This window comes from Schistocerca serialis, chromosome 6 (genome assembly GCF_023864345.2).
Source record: "Schistocerca serialis cubense isolate TAMUIC-IGC-003099 chromosome 6, iqSchSeri2.2, whole genome shotgun sequence".
Lineage (NCBI taxonomy): Eukaryota > Metazoa > Arthropoda > Insecta > Orthoptera > Acrididae > Schistocerca > Schistocerca serialis.
In genome coordinates, this window is record NC_064643.1 from 577566189 (window position 1) to 577586206 (window position 20018).

General features: G+C 42.0%; 1 protein-coding gene across 2 annotated transcripts in view; it reads left to right on the plus strand.

Annotated features, from left to right (window-relative positions):
• Positions 1-20018, plus strand: part of LOC126485107 (aromatic-L-amino-acid decarboxylase) — a 217293-nt gene that overhangs the window by 11116 nt on the left and 186159 nt on the right. Inside the window, exon 1 of one of the 2 annotated variants that reach the window (XM_050108734.1) lies at positions 18709-18903. The exons of the other annotated variant lie outside the window; for it this stretch is intronic. The gene's annotated coding sequence lies outside the window, so the exon portion shown is untranslated. Of the gene's footprint in view, positions 1-18708; positions 18904-20018 lie in introns of those variants that run through there. 2 annotated transcript variants of the gene reach the window in all.

Consider the following 20018-nt stretch of genomic DNA (forward strand, 5'->3'; position numbering starts at 1 on the left):
CAAGTTACCAAATCTCAAAGCATCAATGTGTTCTTCGTATCTAATTTCAAAACTTTTTCCTGTATGGCCAATGTAGAATTTTGGGCATGTATCGCATTTGAGTTTGTATATTCCTGATTTACGGTAGAGACTCTTGGAGGTATTTACATCATGGATTACTTTTTGTTGTAATTTATTATTTGTGGAAAAGCTGATTGTGATGTTATATCCGAGGGGGATTACTTTCAAGGGGACAAAGCGTTGATGTTGATGAATAGATTCTTTAAGAAAGACAAAGTTTTCCGTTATTTTTGACCACAGCTCGTATATGGCCTTAGTACAATACCAGGTGTACCGGTATGAAATAAGCGATTCTTTGTGAAAATGAAACACTAATTTTGAATTGAAAAGTAAAAACGTTTTATTCAAAGTACCGACCATTGCTTTCTATACATTTTGACCACCTTTCTGGCAATTTGTGGACACCACGCCAATAGAAATGGTCGTCTTTTGAAGCAAACCAATCAGACACCCAATTTTCGACTTCTTCGTGGGAATCGAAGTGTTCCTCAGCCAATGCGTGTTCCATTGATGAAAACAAATGGTAGTCGGAAGGGGCCAAGTCTGGTGAATATGGCGGGTGGGGTAGCAGCTCTCAGCCAAGTGTTTTGATTTTATCCTGAACCAGTTTTGGTTTGTGTGCAGGTGCATTGTCGTGTAAAAAAAATTACTTTGCCATGTCTTCTGGCCCATTCTGGTCTTTTTTCGATCAATGCATAGTTCAAATTGATCATTTGTTTGTAGCGATTAGTATTCAGTTTCACTGGGTTTTAGAAGCTCATGATACACCACACCTTTCTGATCCCACGAAACACAGAGCATTGTATTCTTGCCGAATCGATCTGGTTTTGAAGTCGATGTTGATGGTTGTCTCAGATTAACCCATGATTTTTCCCGTTTAGGATTCTTAAAATAAATCCATTTTTCCTCGCCAGTAACAATTCGGTGCAAAATTTATTTTGTTTCATGTCTTTGAAGCAAAATTTGACAAATGGTTTTTCGGTTTTCCATCTGTCTTTCATTCACTTCATGTGGCATCCATTTCCCACACTTTTGGATCTTTCCCATAGCTTTCAAACGGTCAGAAATTGTTTGTTGTGCAACATTTAGCATTGCTGCCATTTGCTTCTGACTCAAAGTATCATCTTCATCCAATATTGCTTGCAATTCGGCGTCTTCGAACTTTTTTGGTGGTCTTCCATGTTCCTCATTTCTTACATCAAAATCATTATTTCTGAACCGTTGAAACCATCTTTTGCATGTTGCTTCTGGTAGAGCGTGATCACCATACGCCTCGACAAGCATTCGATGCGACTCTGCAGCAATTTTTTTCAAATGAAAACAAAAAATTAATGCTTTCCGCAAATCATCACTTTCTGGTACAAAATTCGACATTGTTAACACGATGAAAACATATGATGTTTGTTCCATGACTTGATGTATACTAAATATCTTTGACAGATGTCATACCAACCAAACAAAAAAAAAAATTAAGGCTCGTTCCCAACAAATGTTCCCTATCGACGCATTTGTATCTTAACGCTCATTTCATACGGGCACACCTGGTATGTTCCCTCTTAGTAATCAAAGGTTAAGACTAGCGCCTCGGCTGATTTGAAACTAATTTAAGCTTTGTCAGCTTCAGTCGAGTGTAACTGCAGCAGTTTAGTCGTGCCGCAGCACACAGGAAGTTTGGAATTCCACGGCCCTAACTGTTGCGTCTGGAGTGAAAAGTTGTGTAGTGCTTCAGGACTGAAGCGCATCCGGAACAATTAGGAACCGGAGCGTCAGCTGTAGGCGAAGTGTTGTGGCCGCATCTCGTAATTCGAGCCTAGGCAGAATGCTGCCGGCTGGCTTCTCTCTGCGGCTCGCACTGCCGAAACCGGAGATTGTGAATTTCCTGCTCCTGTGTGCCTAGGCGCGAGCTCCCCTCCGTAGTCAGACTGTGGTACGGAGAGTCGAAAGTAAGGCTGCAGAGGACGTTCAAAGTCCATATAACATGCAGTCTTTGGGAGAGAGACAACGACTGCCGGAAAGCCTCCGTGCGCGCTCGAATCTCTCTAATTTTACATTGGTGATCTCCTCGGGAGGTATAAGTAGGGGGAAGCGACATATTCGATACCTCATCCAGAAACACACCCTCTCGAAACCTGGACAGCAAGCTACATTACGATGCACAGCGCCTCTCTTGCAGAGTCTGCCACTTGAGTTTGCTAAACATCTCCGTAACGCTATCACGCTTACCAAATGACCCTGTGACGAAACAAGCCGCTCTTCTTTGGATCTGCTCTATCTCCTCTGTATAACCGACAGCCTCTTTAAAAACTGCGTATCTAAGATTTTCGTTCTTTGTGATGCGCCTGGTACGGGTTTTTACGGCGTAAGTCTTTACTGCAGTCGAATGACGTAGCGACGTCCTTGCGTAGGCTATACGCCGTGTGTGGACGGGGAATGACCATCAACCGGTTCTGCAAGTCACACCTACTTCGCCGTTAGTCCCTCACAGCGGCTTTCAATTGAAAGCACTGACGTCAGTAGCGGAAGCTTTCTCCGTCGTTCCTTTCCAAATCAAGCTGTTTCCGAAGGCAGTCGATACCGAAAATTATAGTTGAAGAGGTTCTTTCAGGGAGAATATTTCGCCATGCCGCACGAAACTGATAGTACAGTATTTGGAAATCCAGTTCCGAGCACGGAATCCACAGCGAAGATGAAGGAATCTGGACTTCCATAGATTATTAAAAACTGAAAGATGAGGTACACAGTCGAATGCAGAAGAGTAGTTCTCTCCATCCGCTCATACTGATGTAGGTTCCTCGTGGCTGTTTTAATGATTCCGCAAGAACTTTATCTACATTTATACTTCGCAAGCCACCCAACGGTGTGTGGCGGAGGGCACTTTACGTTCCACTGTCATTACTCCCTTTCCTATTCCAGTCGCGTATGATTCACGGGAAGAACGACTGCCGGAAAGCCCCCGTGCGCGCTCGATCTCTCTAGTTTTACATTGGTGATCTCCTCGGGAGTTATAAGTAGGAGGAAGCGATATATTCGATACCTCATCCAGAAACACAGCCTCTCGAAACCCGGACAGCAAGCTACATTACGATCCACAGCGCCTCTCTTGCAGAGTCTGCCACTTGAGTTTGCTAAACATCTCCGTAACGCTATCACACCAAATAACCCTGAGACGAAACGAGCCGCTCTTCTTTGGATCTTCTCTATATCCTCTGTCAACCCGACCTGGTACGGATCCCACACTGATGAGCAATACTCAAGTATAGGTCGAACTAGTGTTTTGTAAGCCACCTCCTGTGTTGATGGACTACATTTTCTAAGGACTCTGCCAATGAATCTCAGCCTTGCAACCGCCTTACCAACAATTAATTTTATATGATCATTCCACTTCAAATCGTTCCTCGCAGCCCCGCTACAGTATCAGAGTACAGTTTCTATCACTGAAATTTCGTGCGCTTCTGGAGCCGATTCCGCTAAACTTATCGTTTATCCGATTTTGGCATTACGTCACTGACTCTAGTAAGACAATATTATGGCTTCTGGAAACTGACCAACTCATTTACACAAAAAATGGAAGTTTTAGAGTCTTCCCCTTACCTCACTTCCCCGGCCTGCCTCAACCCCGGATAAATTTCTGCAAACGGCCAGCCATAAATCAGTTCAAATGAACATTGGGATGATTACTTCTTAAGATATGCTAGTACATATCTAATACGGTAAACTGAAACTGCCCTCTTGCATCCGAACGTCTCAAGGCAAAAACTACCCTAGTCCCCTTGCTGCCCTGACAGCTGACACATACTGTGCTGCAGACTGTAAACATAACAGGAACTGCTCTAGCTTTTGTGTTACGCGTGCGTGTAACTCAGCGCATTGACTGACTCACTACAGATGTTTTCTACTTTTTGGTGGGTTTAAAAATAGCGATCCCAGTCGTGGGACAATATGCTAATTACAAATTTTTGTCATAGTCCAGATTTCTTAAAATTCCTTCAAGGAGAGGTTTGTAATGACACCGTGTGGTGTGTCTTTCAGAGATGGCATCAGCCACCAGTTAGAGCGAAAGACTCAGATTAATTACTTTCTCAGATCAGCAGGTTTAAAGTTGATACATTATACTGTTTCGCCAAAGCATTAATGCACAATCTCCGTTTCTATGATACTTCGTCCCGTTGAAATAATTTACGTTCGCATGTACGCTCTTTTCGCTGGGAACATTGTGAAAGCAAGAGTGCTGGTGGTGGTAGTTGGGTGGGGGGGGGGGGGGGGGGGGGGAGAGAGGAGACAGTGCTGATACACTTCCATGCTTCCATCCCTGCTGACAGCGCTATGACGCCCATAATCACTTCGGTTAATACTAAAACGACTCAATATTTTCGTACATGGTGGAAATATTTCAAAAACGACTTACCTTAGCACCGTGAGAATTAAAAAGGAAAAGCTTATTCTAAAGCCGTATCGTCTATAAGAAAGTATAATTTTCAAAAACGGGAACCTGTAAAATTCATAGGAATTACCACAGAATGAAGAAGGTAGACATACCAGACACAGCAACTCCTATCTCATTTGGTGTGACATCAATGTACACTTGCATTACAGTAGATGAAGCTATCGACATCGTCACACAAAGGACTGAAACAGCAAGGAAACACAACAAATGCACACACTGATGAAGCAGCGACCATGCTCGGACTGTAACAGCACAAAATTACTTGGTGTACAACAAACAGTTTTATTCCCAACATGGACTGCCAATGAGATCATCGATTAGTGGCTTCCTAGCCAACATGTTCATGAACAACTTAGAGAACAAGGTCTTCAAATACATAATAAAACCGAAACTATATATACTGGCATTGTTATGTCGATGACATGTGTCTGATAGACGAACCACATACAAACATAAAACAGCTACACAATGAAATAAAAGATTTACACTCATAAATTCACTTCACATTAGATACAGAAACGGACAGCACATTAACTTTTCTGGATTGCACCAAAAAGTAGTTCTCCCGATTTCACAATATTCAGAAAACAGACAACCATGAGCACCACCATTCACAATATATCAAACCCACTGAACACAAGCAAACAAGTTTCGCATACCTGCTCCAAAGATTAAACAGAACACCCATACGCAAACGAACCACACTCAGGAACTAAATACAATAAAACAAGTAGCGGCGGAAAATAGTTATGTACCCATATGATAAACTAAACCAACAGATAAAACAATGGAAATTCCAGGACATGCATACACCTTCCATAACTGAGCTAGAACACACACACACACACACACACACACACACACACACACACACACACACACACACAAAGAAACTGCAAATATGTGCGCGAAACGTCTTGGCAAAGAAAAATTAAGTTTAGCCATAAAGTGAAGTGGTAGCACGCAACGTTCGCATTAATATCGTTTGGTTGTAGATGACACGCTATCAGTCGTGCAGACTGCAGATCGTGCTTTTGTATTTGTCCGCGAGTGCCTGCGGAATGTCCTCAATAATTGTAAGAGACAGTCGTGGTCTTTCCAGTTGAGTGTATTATCGCGGAGCTGAGTGAATTAGAACGTGCGCAAACTGTTGGTGGGTGCTTCCGTTACCAAGGCAGCCGAATTGTTTGGTGTTTCAAAGCGCACGGTACCGAAGATTTACGCCGCAGATACGGAAAATAATCATCCGCTAAGTCACAACGCCGACGAAAGTGTGTGTGTCGTATGATTGTCTGCCACGGTCATTGAAGAGTTTCTCTAAGTCAGTTTTTGTGCAAGATGGCTCAGAGACTTCAGTTGCTCATCACAAAAATGTCATGTGATCTGGATTTCCGATTATTAGCTTGACATTGCTGTTATATGGCATATGTATATTTTGTTCCTGAGTTTATACAGTGAGCGGTGGCGGATTTACATATAGGCCCACTAGGCACAGGCCTAGCGGCGGCACCTTAAGGGGGTGGCATTTTATGCTCTGAACTCATTTTAACCTTTCACGTTTTAAAATAACTGCGCTTACAAACGAATTTTTTTTTATTATTAAACAATTTGCTAGTTCAAATAAGCCGAAATTTGACAATACAAGCTTGGAAAATGTACATAGTTTACTTGGTGGCTGAATGGAAATTTAACATTGGGTTTCTGTCTGGTATCATCTTCATGACTGTTCAAAATATTGTGAAGAAAGCTGTCAGGACGGTAATCTACAATACAGTGTTTGAAACGTTATTATTCCAAAAAGGTTGCCGGCGTTCACTTAACCCTACCATATTATCCCCGTGAAAATACCGGGACCACTGAAAAGCTGTGATAAACTAATCAGCAGTTTCTTAAGTACTGTAACATATGTGGGCCTCAGTACGTAACACCCGAGTCTACTTAAGTTTCTTGAAGAAATTACGGGGAAGTATAAAGTCAACACTCTATTATTGTAATTAATCTGAAAGCTCTGTTGTTTTCAATATCTGAGCTTTGATTTAACGGCACCCGTTTAACTAAATTTGTTGATACTAGAAATGTTTTACATTTTTAAACTTATGTTTTTACGAAAAGAACATAAGCAGAATATCTAATAATGTGTGAAATGCACTTCACAACAGCTTAATAATTTCATTTATTTATTTACTTAGTTACTTTTTTGGCGAAAAAAGAAGAAGAAACTAACTTTCGTTTGTTTCATTTATTGTGCTGCAGCCTGCACGATATCAAAGTTCCCACTCTGTGCAGTCGAATAGTACGTGGCATTACAAATTTAATATAAAACTTCTAAACCAAGCTTTTTTTCTTCGAGGAAAAGTTATTTTTATTTTATGTTGGAACAAAGGTGCATTTTTGTGTAGACATAACAGTAGTGTTCAGACAAATGACAACAGACCACATCAAATGCCAACAAGACTACTTAAACTTTGTAGTCTGTCTTCTCTGTTCAGAGAAACCGCTAAAATGTTGTAAGAATAAGTGGGATAAAAGTCTATCAAGCACACCTCACTGCAAGAAACTGCAAAAAGTATTTGATTTTTAAATTAGAAAGACAGTGTCAAGAATATTCAGAACATATTTGCGTCCCAGGCAAAATACCGGCGACGTGGGGAAACAGAAGCCGAAAAACGGACTATCCCGTTTTCTTTGAGACGAATTCCAGGCGGCAGGTGTGTTTCTACTGTTCACTGACAACAGAGAAACATGTGACAATGAAATAAAATTATTCTGCATTGTCGTTCTTTCATAGCGAAGTTACGTCGAGTTGGTCAGTTCATAGATCCGTGTTTAAAGGAAAAATCTTTGTGCTCATGTGCGTTGTGGTACGATTGGAATTCGATATAGTATTTCTTTCCTTTCAGAATTTTTTTCTTTTGTTTTGACTGTTGCTTGACAATTTTGTAAGTGCCTTAACATGAATATCAGTGGTAAAAGCGAACGCGCAAAATTAAGTGGGGCGGCATTTCGGAAATTATCGAAAGTCAGGCGAGAACGAGAAGCCAATGTTCTAAATGCGCTTGGCAGAGTAGATGAATTTTTGACAAAATATGTTGCTGGATCGACTTAGTTCAAGTAGTAAGGATGATATTTCTGTTACTGTAGCTGTTGTAAAAGAAGTAAATACAGACGAAACAAAAGTTAAAAATGAACAGCAGATTGTTCTTGATTCCGAGTTTCAGAAAAACTAAGTGTCGAGTCAGACCTCACAAAAATAAATAGCCTCCTTAGTGATATCGTGCAGAATGGTGTGTCAATAAATCAACAATCGACGTTCTCTTCCAACGTGGCATTAATCAAAATTCTAACGGTGATATTTTCTAATTCAGGAAGATCAATAGGCAATAAAACCAGATATTTGAAAAACATGTATTTTACCGTAAACTTTGCGTGATTTTCTAGTATACTGCTGTAGCACCGGTGCTGTTTTTTGTGCGCCATGTAAATTGTTCGGAAGTAAGGGCGCGATTGCTACTAATGGCGTTGCAGATTGGAAAAATTATTTCTATTATTTTTATCTCATCATGAGAATTCACATGAACACACAAATTCTGAGTATTCACTCTTAACAAAAAAAAATGTCACCTGGGACAATAGACGACCATTTCGAGTCATATGTTGAGACAGAAAAAACGTACTGGTGCAGTGTGTTTAAAAGGGTGTTTGCAGTAGTGAAGAAGCTAACAAGTCGTGGACTTCCCCTACGTGTACACGTTGAAAGAATCCATTCATTACATAATGGTCAATTTATGATGTCTCTTGAACTTACAGCCGAGTTTAATAATTAATTTTCTCGCAAAGCACATTTAATGACATGGAAAGCAAGGGCAGGGACATAAGTTATCTTTCTTCAACAATCTGTGATGAAATAATAGCGTCTTTCTGAACGAATAAAAAGAATTATCATAATTGAAATAAAACAGGCCAAATATTTCTCTATAATAGTAGATTCTACCTGGGACACAAGTCCGAAAACTTAGCTGAGGCCCTACTAAAAGTCCTGTCTACAAATTCCATTGATATTACTGTAGAAGCCAGTCATATGAGAAAGCAAGCAATATGTCAGGGACGTACAACGATCTGCAGGCACGCATTAAAGAACGAAATCCTAGAGCTCATTATGTGCCTTGTGCAGCACGTTCTTTGAATTTATTCGGCACTAAAATAGTGCTGCAACCTGCTGTCGGGAAGCATGTTCATTTTTCTATGTAGTGCCAAACCTTCATAATTTTTTCTCTGCTTCTACATAGCGCTGGGATAAACTTCTTTCTTTCATGAAGCCAGGAAGCAAAACGGTAAAGAGTTAATCAAAAACATGTTGGTCAGCAAGAGAGGAAGCGTGTGTAAGTCTATATGAAAACTGGTAGGGCGTTATCAATGCCCTCACTCATATTACCAATAATACGTTTGAAAAACCGCTAGTGCGAAATGAGGCTTCAGCTTCATTGAATCAACTCAGCAGACTAGAAACAGCATTCATGTCGTCAGTATGTAAGCACATACTAGAAAGATTTATTAGTGTAAATCTGAAACTGCAAAGTGTAAATATTGATACTAAAATAGTGCATGAATTATATGAATCACCCGTAGGATTTATTGCATCTATTCACGGCATGTTCGACTATTATGAAAATAAATCCATGGAGATTGTGATTGATATAGACTATGATTGCACCTGTAAAAGATCACGAAAACACAAATGTCATGATGACGAAGATGCGGACTCTGAAGTTTTCCTGACTGGAAGGGAAAAATTTAGAGTCGAAACATTTCTCGCAGTACTCGGAACTTGTACGCCGAATTAGTGAGGCGGAAGGAAAGCTATAGAGCATTGTTGGACTCCTTCACAGGTTTCAGTAACCTTAAAAACAGTTCACCTGACGATATTGCTGAATGTGCAGCAAAACTCCATGCGTCATATGACACAGAATTAGAGCCTTCCTTCCCTAGTGAATGTGTACATTTGGCGGAACTTTTGAAATCTTTGAGATTAGCGATATACCAGTCGAAATGAGTAAATTTTTACGAAAAGAGATGTTACAGTCCGTGTTTGCTCTCAGAATATTTGTATGTATGGCGCTTACAAATTGTTCAGCAGAACGCTCGTGTTCGGCTGTTAAGACTGAAATCGTACCTACGTTTTACGTCGTCTGATGAGAGACTGAACGCCTTGTCCATTCTTCACATCGAAGCCGACCTCGTAACTATGAAGATTTGATAGTTTTCTGTCGTCAAAAGCAGACGCAAACTTTGCTGACTGGTCAGTTTATTTACTCATATTAGTTTTAAAAATTTAAGATTGTAATGTGATTTTTACTGTAACTTAGAGCACATTCATCGGATTTACAAACTACGTATTACTTGTTCATTTTAAAACTGCCGGTGGCAGAACACGGAACTAAACCTCGTTTACGTGCAGACGTGACCGAAGGTGCCCGACAATACTAAACAATACCCGAATGACCCAGGCCGCTCGGCGCTGTGCAGTCAAGTCATACTGATACTGTAGTAAATTACAACTGAAGCCTATTCTTGGCGCCTGCTGAAATGTATAGTTATCGCGGAAATATACGTTATCGGAGAGTACGATCAGATGAAAAAGTATTAATAAATAAAGTAGTTCAGTTCTGCCGATAAATACGTAAAAGCTCGTTAGAAAGAGCTATGGTGAGAGCAGTAGCTGCAGTACAAAAATGTTAAGCCCTTAAATGGATTAAAGGTATTGTGTGCACTTATTATGCAGCATATAACTACACAGACCCTAATGCTTTACACGTTAACTATTTGATTCTGAAACAAATTTGATTTTACCACACTGGCCTGTAAAATTACGTAATAGCAAATCCAGTTCTGTGTTTGTTCGTCTGTATTTAGGTATTAGTTCATTTTCATTTCTTGTGCTCTCCTATAAATTTAAGTATTAATACCGAACGTGTTTTTTTTATCTGCTACACATTAAAGTTATTAGATCGTAAAACGACAGTTTAATTTTGAACGCATCTCAGTAAAATTACGTATTAATTTCTATTGTTTGACACGCTCGCTTCAATTTTTAGATTGTAACAAAACTTCATTTTCTTTTTCAACGGTTTCGTGTAAAATAACATACTAAAGTGATCCGTTGTCTCTTACACGCTCTGCTGAATTTTTAGGCCATAAAAGAAAAGTTACTTTCCTTGTGTTCGTTTCTGTTGTCTTTCAACAGAAGAATGTGTTAACACAATGAAATTTTAAGTTTGTTTTATCCGTTGCCGTACACCAACCATATTACACAGGAACCATATTACATTTTGATTGAGCAAGACTAGACCGCTGACGCGTCCTCCACAACAACAAATAACAGATTACGGAAACAGCTTACAGCGCTCCCACCCAAAACGGCAGTTGTGAAGTAATCGGGTAATAGTTTTTATTTAAAACATCTTTTTTTGGGGAGGGGGTGTTAAAACATCTTTTTTTGGGGAGGGGGTGTTGCATATAATATGGTGTGCCTAGGGGCGCAAAATTTTTAAATCCGCCCCTGACAGTGAGCAGTTGTCATCTCGTTTTTGATGTCACACCTTATGTTTGGGTTTTGTTAATGTTTACTACACATTGACGCTGTATATAATTTATCTTTTAAATTTTACACCGCCCCTTTGTGCAGAGCGCACATTTAAAGTGCGGGTGAACACTACTCTCTCCCGTACCTTCTCCCAAGAGAACGGGGTACCCCAGGGCTCCGTGCTAAGTGTTGTACTGTTTGCCATTGCCATAAATCCAATTATGGATTGTCTCCTTCCTGATGTCTCGGGCTCCCTCTTTGTGGACGATTTTGCGATCTACTACAGCTCTCAACGGACCAGCCTTCTTGAACGTCGTCTTCAAGGATGTCTCGATCGCCTCCACTCTTGGAGCATCGAAACCGGCTTCCGCTTTTCTCGCAGTAAGACCGTTTGTGTTAATTTCTGGCGTCGTACGGAGTTTCTTCCGCCTTCCTTACATCTAGGCCCTGTCAACCTTCCGTTCGCGGACGTCGCTAAATTCTTGGGTCTTATGTTCGACAGAAAGCTGTGCTGGTCCTCCAACGTTTCCTATCTTTCGGCTCGCTGTCTGCGATCCCTCAACACCTCCGTGTCGTCCTGAATGGCACCTCCTGGGGAGCGGACAGAGTGGTCCTTCTCCGCCTCTATCACGCCTTAGTGCGCTCGAAATTGGACTATGGCAGCATAGTTTACTCCTCTGCTCGACCGTCTATTCTTTGGCGTCTCGACTCTATCCACCACCGTGGATTACGTTTAGTGTCTGGAGCTTTTTACACCAGCCCTGTGGAAAGCCTTTATGCTGAGACTGCTGAACCTCCGCTGTCCAATCGGCGAGCTGTCCTTCTGAGTCGTTATGCTAGCCATCTGACTTCCATGCCTGCAAATCCGGCCCACGACATTTTTTTCGACGCCTCCTTGGATTTAGGGTATGCAGGCCGCCATCCCCCCCATCCCCCCCCCCCCTCCCCGCCCTACTACCACCGGGAGTCCGCTTCCGTTAACTGCTACATTTTCTTTTCCTTCCACTTTCCTAAAACTTGGGGTACAGCACCGCCTTGGCTCCCTGGTCCCGGACCTGCCTGCTCCGTGACATTTGTCAGTTTCCCAAGGATGATACCCTTTCTCTTGTTTATCGTCAGGCATTTGCTGCTCTCTGCGCACAAATGAAGGATGCCACATTTATTTACACTGATGGCTCAAAAACATCGTTTGGTGTTGGGAGTGCCTATATTGTTGGTGACACCCCAAACTGATTTTGTCTTCCTAACCAGTGTTTGGTTTTTACTGCGGAGCTGTACACTGTTCTCCAGGCTGTCCAATACATCCAGCGCCATCGGCAGATACAATATATTATATTCTCAGATTCACTCAGCTCTCTCCTCAGTCTCCAAGCTCTCTACCCTGTCCACCCTCTGGTCCACCGGATTCAGGACTGCCTCCACTTGGGGGGGCGTCTCTGTGGCGTTCCTCTGGATGTTGGTACCTGTGGAAATGAGGCGGCCGATATAGTGGCCAAGGCTGCAGTCTCTCTTCTTCGGCCAGCTATTGGCATGATTCTCTTCGCCGATCTACGGAATTTTTTATGACGTCGTGTTGCTCTTTTATGGCATGCACATTGGTCGACACTTCCCAATAATAAAGTGCGGGAAGTGAAATCTCTTCCCTGTGCTTGGACCTCTTCCTCCTGAACTCGTCGTCGGGAGAAGGTAATTTTAACTAGACTCCGGATAGGGCACTGTCTTTTTAGCCATCGACATCTTTTAAGTGGCGATCCTCCCCCACTCTGTCCCCACTGCTCTCAGCTGTGGACGGTGAGACACCTTTTACTTGAGTGCCCCTATTTTACTCCGTTACGCGTCCGTCTACAGCTGTCGCCTGATATATCTTCCATTTTAGCAGATGACACGCGATCGGCCGATCGTGTTCTCGAGTTCATTAGCGCCAGTGAGATGACGTCAGTCATTTGAAGCTCTTTTTGGGGACAAATAACCCCCCTTCTATAGTAGTTTTTTAAGCTTTCCTTATGTTTTTGGTTTCCCCACTTTTTTGAGTTTTGCTCCCATTGCTGCTGGTTTCCAGTTTCGTTTTCTTAGCTTTTCCTAAGTCACAGACCAAGCGCTAATGACCGTAGCAGTTTTCCGCCCTAAAACCTTAACAAAAAAAAAACGCCCCTTTGTTATGTAGTTGACACTGTCATTATTGTTGTTGTGTGTACACAGGGCTTGAAGATAGCGTAGTGAAAACACGAAACTGGTCGCACAAATAAATTGAGTTAAAAATGTAGACGGCTGAATGCGTGTTTAATTTTACTTTTTACATTGGTCCTTGAAGAGGACTGTGACGAAAAATAAGAGGACGAAGCTGCAAAAGTCACAGCAGAACTGTATGTCGCACTCGCAAAGCTCGTCAGCACCAAAACAGCCAGAAGAAAGTTCCGCAAGCAAAGAAGAAAAGGGCGAATTGGAATTCCAAAACCACACATCAGTGATGCAAATGCCCGTAACAAGAAAACGTGGTGCCGAAGCCATAAAACGTGGACTACGGAGCAATTGAACAAAGTAGTTTGGTCGGATAAGTATTGTTGCTCACTATTTCCAAGTTTACGCCAAGACTGAAATATGGCGGGGGTTCGGTGAAGATATGGGCAGCCATACCGTGGTATTTCAGGGGTCCTGTGAATACCCTGCAAGATCACATGACTGCCAAGGATTAAGAGACCATTTTAGCTGTCCAAGACGCCAAGGCCGCAATTCACACAGCTTGCATCGTGCTAGATTGGTTTCGTCAGCGCACGGAGGAATTGTTGCAGCCATTTCGCCATGGCTGCCCTGCAGTTCATATTTATTTCATTCCTAAGTCAGACATGCCAACTCTCCTGATTTAAGCAGGAGACTCCTGATTTTTCCTTCTTCCTACCGATCTCCCGACCGTGAAGACCGATATCCCGATTTTCAGAGCAGTTTCAATACCTTCCTTACTATTTGAAAATCCTGCCCCTTCGATATATTGGTGGATTACAATGTATGGCTGCTACTTGTCTATGTTAACTTGGAAGATTCGTGCGGTGGCTGTCAGGAGCGACAGTAGGCGTAGCTCGCGCTTCGTATCTACAAGGAAGAAAGGAACTCCCCTCCACTCGACAATTTCATTGTTGACTCCCTTTTACCGCCCCCCCCCCCCCCCCCCCCGCTCGCTTACCCGACAGTGTGACAAATTATTTAGGGTAATTTGGAAGTGCTATATAGGGGGAAACGGTGCACCAGGGATGGTATCATTGCTACATGACCATTGTCTAGAACGTAGGACCATTGTGTTCTCGGTTCTGCTGCTCGATTTGTGTACTCTGTAGTAGTTGTTGTTGGCTGCATATCATGGATCTGTTGATTATTTTTTGATCAGGAAGGTGAAGAAATAAGGTGTCGTGTTCAGAAACATATATAAGGAAGAGTTTCCATGTTTAAGTGAATCGAGGAAGGGACAAACTAGCGCATTTTGCAGTGTATGTAGATGTGACTTTTCAGTGGCTCATGGCGGGAAATGCGGCATTCTTAAACACGTGCAAACTAAAAAACACAGTGAGAGTGTCCATTGTGTAGAACGGAACCAGAAACTTGGCGTGTAAACCCCAAAATGTAGATTCTGTGATGAATGCCGAGGCTTTATTTACCTCATTGATTGTAGAGCGGCCGGCCGCGGTGGTCTAGCGGTTCTAGGCGCTGTCCGGAACCGCGCGACTGCTATGGTCGCAGGTTCGAATCCTACCTCGGGCATGGATGTGTGTGATGTCTTTAGGTTAGTTAGATTTAAGTAGTTCTAAGTTCTAGGGGACTGATGACCACAGATGTAAGTCCCATAGTGCTCAGAGCCATATTGTAGAGCTTCGGAAAATGCTTCTCGATTCTGAAATTTCGAAACAATATGGGTGTGCCAGGTACAGGTACTGAATTATTGCAACTTTTTCAGGGATGTGTTGTAATTCACGATAGTACAGCGCTAAAATTCTCATGATTTTTCACTTTTGAAAGTTGGCATGTCTGCTAAGTGATTTAGGTTGCTGTATTCCCGTCTTTTCATGAACATTTTTTTACTGTCTCCTTTCATCGATCAGTTGAAGTATTTCTTCTGTTGCCTATGGTTTATTCGGCTTATCTTCTTTGTGCCCATGTCTCACTGTCCAACATCTGTGATTGCCGTTTTTAAAGATGTCTACAGTACTCCTCTTCAGCTGTATACCTGGTGTACATTGGTTCACTGGGAGAATCATTCTACGTTAAGTGTAGTTCGTCTATAAAGGAGACCGCCTACGGAACACTAAATCAACCCATCATTGAGTACTACTAAAGTTTTTGGGCTCCCTATCAGGTCGGATTAAAGGAAGATATCGAATCATTTCGGATGCGTGCTGCTAGGCCGGTTATCGGTGCGTTCGATCAACACTCTAGTATTACAGCAATGCTTGGAGAGCTCAAATGGGAACCCCTTGAAAGAAGGTGACAGTTATCTCGCGCAAGACTATTGAGAAAATTTAGAGAACCCGCATTTACGGTTGACTGCAATAAGTGTCCACGGCCGCCATCTGCTTTCCACATAAGGTCCATGAGGATAAGACACGAAATTAGGGCTCGTATGGAGGCTTATAGACTGTCGTTTTTCTCTCGCTTTGTTTCTTGAATTGAACAAGAAAGGGAATAACTAGTAGTAGTAAAAGGCACCCACTGCCATGTACCGTGTGGTGCCAGGCGGGATGTGGCCGTAGATGTAGAACCTTACTCTAGGATTATAAATATGTGAATGTAGCTAGCCGCGCATCCCCCTCATATCTGGTGGTGAAATGGACCAGTGGGTAGCCCGTCATAATCTTAACACACAAGCATGAACACAGGAAGATGGTGTGCTGAACTGTAGAAAAGAAGCAAAACAGAAACAGCTAACGGTCCAAGTTCAAGATATGCAACGTCGCTAGAATGGCGTTGGCGCTGTCGTGGTTGAGCAGTCACGGTATTGGATAAGTGGGAGATCTGTGTTCAAATCTCCTTCATGCCCCCCCCCCCTTTTTTTTACAAAATTATGAACTTTCCGTTCCGTCATTACTGTGCCTGTTCTCTTTCTGTAGTCTTGGTAATTATCATACTACACATTGCTAATTAGAATATGAGTCATGTGGTAAGGATATATTACCGTCGCAAGTAAATGTAATGAATAGTGAGAGCAAGCCAGATGCCACTTAGACTTATCACAAAATGAAAACAACAAATAATCGGGTATGAACTATGTTAGAACAAAGGATTCAAGAGACAAAACTTCCAAAACGGAACGCAAGAGTCATAACATGTGGTACTTATGTAGAACAAACAGGCGACACGAACGTCTAGAGGTCCCTTCACTCACTGTTGCAGACGGACGTCACACCACGACACAGACACAAATTTCAATACAGCGAACAGACTCGTCAGTGGTCGTACGGACTATTCATAATATCGGGAAAAAAGTGGGTCACGAAGGAGCTTTTAACATGGATCTCCCCCTTCGCAGCCCAACGCCGTGACCACTCAACAACGGCGTTACTATTCACTTTCGCTCGATGTTGCAGATGTTGATCGTGTACCGTTCACTGTTTCTATTTTACTTTTTTTTTCACAGTTCAGTATGCTTTCTTCTTGTTTTCATACTTGTGTGTTCAGTTTTTGATGGGCTATTCCTTGGGCCTGCTTACCACTAAATCTGACAGATGTGCAACGGGAGTTTCCGTTGTAAGAAATGATTCAAAACTGAGACTGCTTCTCAAGAACACCTCACACCACATACTAAGGTAAACAAGTAACAACGATCCGAAAATAATGTGCATATTGTAAAGTATGTATGTAGAACTGTAAACGGATCCTAGCCAAGGCTCGACATACGTTATGTCCCAAGAATAATGGGGATGTAACCCTTGTGCGCAATTTCTGGTTAGGTCACTTCACAAGTATAATCATAAATTTAAAAATTACTGGATCGCCACCAGCCGAACCCCTTCCTAACAATTAAGAAAAGACCGAACTGGAAATTATCAGTTTAATTAAATTAAGAATTTAATTATAAGAATGAAATTTTTGTAAAGAAACTAACAAGATGAACAACATTGTATGTCGTATATAAAAAAAACTAGGATTGGAAAATTAATTTGAAAACTGGCATCAATGAGAAAGATGAACGGAGAGTTTCTTTTATGTAGCACATTTACTTCTTTACTGAATTTGATGCACATCCTATCAATACACATGACTGGTGCCTGAATAAAAAAGTTAAACTAAATAATTCGCAAAAAATTGTAGAATCGCGCAATTAAAAAGGAAAAACACACAAAAGGGAAGTGGAACACACTAATTCAGTCATTCCATCTGCATACCCATAACTGTCCAAAAGGAACGAAGCGACTTCCACACTTTTAATTTCAACCACCATCTTCGCCGATTTTTAACAAAATAATTATGCCACATTCTGAAAACACATAAGTACACATGCTTCAGTTAAGCTGAAGTTCTTAAATATGCCATGAATTTAACATAGGGAAGTTCTAATTCGGCCTACTTCCTATCAGCAGAAAACTCTCTAGGAGCTACGAACTGTACTCGCCAACCGCTAGCTACAGTGTGTCCTTTCTCTACCGAACTTCGCCTAACTACCGGTGCACGAAAGCTGCCAGAGGGGTAGGCTTCCGCCACGAATCTGACAAACTAACCTCAGACTAAAAGGGGTAAACCCCTCTGTCCAGGTACTGGGATCCTAAGTTGGTCATCCAGTGCTATTCTCCAAATGAGAAGCAAACGTCACCTGTTCCTAGCACACGACAACCAACTCAGCGTCCCCCACAAAAGAAACTCAAAACCACACTTAAAAACACTGTCACATTCAAACACACATAGGGTAGGGTGAAGGAAAAAACGTAATAAATACAGGTCATGATTTCCTATGAAACACCAAAAAATCAAACATAATATCATTAAATAAGCCTTAGTTTGTTTCCTCAGTCTTTCTGGGAGAGTTAATAAATTAAACCGCAATCAGGCGATGGACGGAATGGGATGCACAGAATCCAGTGAGACAAGCGTCTATGAAACGACTCCACACAGACGTTTCATCATATATACATTACAAACACAAAAAGTCATTACCCACACATGTTTTGCGAACTGGAGAAAGAAGCAAAGAGGGGTTATGATCGGGACTGGAGGAGCGACCGACTACTTGCTGTGGTGTGTTGATGCATGGGTAGAATGATTACGTGTTTCCGCCGGGTGTAGTTGCTCCGTCGCTCGTGTTTGGTCATCAGCAGCAATCTGTGATACTTGAGATAAACGTATCAGTTTAACTCGTGCATATTTATTTCCCAGTTTTAATCAGCGGCGCATGTCGCGCCATTTATCGCGCAGTTAATGACAAGTCTGCAGGCGGCCTTCACTGGATATGAAACTGGTTCGCCCGATGTTGGCCTCGTGTGACCGTGGCGATCGCCCGCATATCTGCCGACCTCGGTGTCTGAGGGGCAGTGCTTTGCGCCATTTGGATATCAGAAGTTGGAGCTGATAAGTAAACACGAGATATATATAAGTAGCGGAGTCGGCGCTGAACGGGTCGCGGGTGCTCTCAGCTCCAGCTGTTTATTCAGAAGGGAGTAAATTGCCCCTCTCTCTCTCTCTCTCTCTCTCTCTCTCTCTCTCTCTTGCGCGTGCGGGTAATAACTCCGGAAATCTATTCCGGGAACCGAGTCAGTGACTTTTTCGTCCGTTCGTCCGTTGAAAGTCCAAAGGCATCATAAGTGGCATCCAAGGATTTGGACACCTCAGGCGACCCCGTTCGGTAAGTTTCAAGCATCAGTCAGGCAGCTTTTGAGAGGTCACAGTAAAGAATTCGCATGTATATTTCGTATGAAAGCTTCTTAAAGCATAAAATTATTAGGAATGAGTATTGACAATTGTTCGCGATCACATTGTACTGACAACATAAGCGACGTCTGTTCGATGTGTTGCTGTAGATATTGTCAGCAAATGTGTAGAATAAGTGTGTGATTGCTGTTCTCGTGTTTAGAGTTATTCCGGGGAAGCAAGAAGTTTGACGTGTGTAAAGCACCCAAGAATTTAAATCGTCTGCTCCGTGAGTTTTCCGGTTAATTACTTTTCTGTCGAAATTTGTATACAGAACTGATATTTTTCAAGGTTATTTATCCGTGTAGCGGCAGGGGTTCTGATTTAGTTCTTATTGTTTACCAACCAACATCACTCCAAGTGATGGGTTCTCTCTTTAGACAATTCTCGATGAGGTGTGTTCAATGTTTGAAAAAAATAGCGGTACCATCTGCTTTGACGTTTCCTCCACTCTGACGCTTCTTTTTACTTTGACACTTCTGAGTAAACAGAATCATTTTATAAGGGGCACTCGAAGGATCAGTTTTTTTCAGCTAGATTCCAACGACATGGAACTGGAGGCAAGGGGTTTCCGTATCTCCAACGGGAAAAAAATCCAAAGCTGTTCACACAAGTTCCGGTAAGGTCATGATCTTGTTCTTTTACTGCAGGAGACATATCGTCGTAGAGTTCTTCGTCCGAGGAACCACGATCCATGCACAGTGTGTAACCTCCCCCTCACTTATCGACCTTAATGACAGTGAAAAATTAAAGCGCGTGTACCTAATGGAAATTTGGGAAAAGCAATCGTCACCGAAGTTAATTTGTCGGTAAAGAGGGAGGAAAGGGTTACATCTAAATGCAAGGAAAAATGCAAATGAAACTGGTGGAAATTAATTTTGAAAAGGGGTAAAGTTAATAAAGAAAGTAAATGTGCGGTCGTTACGTTAACAATTAATTGGCGTTAATTAGATATTTGAGATTTTGGGAAAATTACGGTCGCCAGTCCTATGGACAACTACTATAATAACGGAAAATGAAAGATTTATGCACATATAATTAGCACTAAAA